This window comes from Coturnix japonica, chromosome 3 (assembly GCF_054131305.1).
Source record: "Coturnix japonica strain WE chromosome 3, WE-NBRP24, whole genome shotgun sequence".
In the NCBI taxonomy this organism is placed as follows: Eukaryota; Metazoa; Chordata; class Aves; order Galliformes; family Phasianidae; genus Coturnix; species Coturnix japonica.
Window position 1 is genome coordinate 15,674,146 of NC_140665.1, and position 3,277 is coordinate 15,677,422.

Sequence of the window (3,277 nt, forward strand, 5' to 3'; positions counted from 1 at the left end):
TTTTTTTTTTATAGAGGAAACATGACACTAACTTCCTTACAGTGCAACTGTGACTGTCTTGATTTTTGTACTTGATTTGTCAGCCCCCAGCTCTTTGCAGCCAGTGAACAACACTGAATTGGGTGGCTCCCAGGTCTGGAAGTAGTGATGCTGGGTAGTACATTTTTCTTCTGAGGGTCTGAGTGCGCATTCAGAATGAAAGGCTGAATGGCTGCAGCCAACATCTTTGCAGGTGGTCTCTTGGCTGCAGAATGCTAGTGGGAAGGAAATGGGTTTCCTCCCTTTCTCAAGCATTAAATACCCCCACACACAAAGCATACGCATGCATAGAACGCCAGCACATTTGGCTGTAAAGAGCTGCCCAAGAAGAAGTGGTGTGTCCTTTGTGATGCTCTTGAAACTCTTCTCAGGAATAAGCTGCCTTTTATTTGATTTGGAAATGTAAGATGAAAATGAAGTTTGGTCCCTGATTCTTTTCCTGGGTAGTAAATAACTGTTGTGTTGGTGTACTGAGTTTCCAGCTGAAAGGAGGTCTTTAAAGCCTGTACCAAGCTTTGCTGTACAAGGTGCACAATGGAAATCAAAGTGATGGGAGGTCAAGTCTCTGTTTTACTGATGTCTAATAATACTGGTGCCTAATTCAAGGTTTAGATTTGTCCCTCCCTATATTGCATAGAACATGAGCTCTGTGCCAGGAGAAGTGGCTGCAAACTGAAGCATATGAAGTTCGGCACCAATATGCGTAAGAACTTCTTCCCTGTGGGGGTGATGGAGCACAGGAACAGATTGTCCAGGGAGGTTGTGGATTCTCCTTCTCTGGGGATGTTCAGCCGTTGAACAGGGGAGCCTGTTTTGGCATGGGGGTTGGATTTACATGATCTCTTGAGGTCCCTTCCAGCCCCTACAGTTTTGTGATTCTTTGGTCAAGCCTGTGAGTTTTATATAAGATCGTTGTTGAAAACCACCCCTTCTAGCCCTGTAAGGGTTTCTTAGGACCGTGGGTTTTGCTGTGCAGCCGTAAGGCCAAAAATGGAGCTGCACACCTTTTTGTAGATCTCCCCTGGATTGTTTCTTTATTACCCGGTTTTATGGTTCCTCCAAGGAGAACTGTTTGTGTAATTAATGGTTCAAGCTCCTTCCACCCCAGCAATCCTAGACTTCCTGAGTGACTTTGCAAAACATGTGTTCCTTGGTGCTCTCTAGGCCCACTTACCTGCTGCTATGCCAAGTGGCAAGAAACTGTCCTCATTCATGCAATAAATCCACTGCCTTTGATTCAGTCTCCTGCTGAAGTCACCAATTGCTGGAGAAAAATATTTTCTGTTGAATCTTGTGAGTGATTTGGAGGGGGCCAAGATCAGTTCCTTTAGCTCTGATTGAGGAGATACCAAACACGGTTCATGTTGCATGATCAAAGTCCATCAAGACATGCTTTCTGCTTTTGTTTGGAGCAAATTCAGGAATGTTCACGGGGAATTTGAAAGTCAAAACAGCCTTTTACTTATGTAAGTTACTTGGTAGAACAGCTTTCCACAGAGCTCTTGAGAAACGCTTCAGTAGTCACTGGTACCTTGAAATAGCTTAATTATATACTGCAGTTGACTTTTCCAGTTAAACTTTTGTGAAGAGAGAAAATCCCAGTTGATTCATTCTTTCTTGGTGGAGTTTTTGCTGCTTCACAAGAGATAACCAACATTGTTTCTCCAGTCCTACAATAGCAACACAGCAATTCTGTCTAAGATGTCATGCTATTCTGTTCTTCTCTCTGTTTGTTTGTCAAATAACATACATAAACACTAATGTGTAGTGGTATTTAGTAAAGCACTTTTGGCTTCTAAGTCCTATCCCTGTCTTTTGCAACCCTCTGTGGGCTTTCCTTCCTGGGTTTGTGATAGATGGATATATCAAATGAGAAAACTGTAGACATAGGAGAGGCTGTTACAGCCATGCTGGTGGTGACCAGGTCAGAGGGGAAATAAAATCACATCTGAACATTTCACTTGCATGTTGGTTTTTGCCAGGGATGTTTGCCTTGATTACCTGGGCAAACTCCTTGCAGTTACGAAAGATGCTCTTTTGCTCCAAGGTTCAAATGAAGACAGCTGATGTCTCATTAAACAGGCAGAGGACATTCCTCATTTTAAGAGGCAGTAAGCCGGATAGATGCATTAAATAAGGAATCAATTGCTTGAAAGGAAGCTGTGTCAAAGCTGGTCTGTACGTTGCCATCAGATGTGCTGGGGAGACATTTGCAGTGCTGTCTTAACAGATTATGCTCATGCTGCCGGAAAGAGGCTGTGGTTGCGATTTAGCAGCAGATTAAGTTTTGAGCGTAGTTTTTCTTTTGTAGTGATATTAGCAATTTCCTCCACACTTCGACTCATAAACTGGCCAGTAATAGGAAGAGCTGTCTATTGGAGCAGAAGCATACCAGGTTCCTGGTGTGCCGAAGGCTGCAGCTTCCCAGGGTGTGCTGTGTGGGCTGTAGCAAGAAGTCATTGTGCTTTAGCATGCTTGGCATTTTCTTGGGGGATCCATAAGGCTTGATATGTGAACAACTTAGTGATAAGGGAGGGAAGAGGAACTTTTAGCATGATTTATAAGTAATGACCAGTAAAGGCATGGCAGGCTTTTGTCATGTGAATGTGGCATATCGATGTAAATTGAGAGAAAGATTGACGTGGAAAGTGTTATGAAGAGCTTCACTTGTTTTGAAGTGGATATAGATTTAAAAGTGTAAGGGGAAGATCAACAGCAAAATGGTCTTTGTCAGTAATTTTTGTGCAACTGTATTCAGCAATATATTAATACATTTAACTGTTGTGTGGTGCTGTTCTATGCTCCAGAACAAATGGTTTTCAGCACAGATAATGCAAACTGTTAGAAAGGCAGATATATCCCCTGGTTTTGTGCTGGGAGTGCAGAGAAATGCCAATGTAAGCCAGCTTGTGTTTAAATTCTATTCATTGTGGGTGTGTGATGAATGCCTGATGATGTAACTATGCATATTGATAATCGTTCCCAGTAATTCCTTCCATGAATATTGTAACAAGCTAAGAAGAAGAACCCCTTACATGCCCTGAATGTTTTAAGCCAAGATGCCCTGAGATCTACAAAAGCACTTTGAAGTAGCTGCAAATTTCTTAGGTGATAACCTCATTTTCTTTAGACAGCTCTTGAGCCTGACCTTCCAGCTGGCACCATAGTTCCAGCTTCAGTCCCTGAAATATTCCCCCAAAGATGCTTGGCAGTCTCATTTGAATCTTAAGCACTTTTC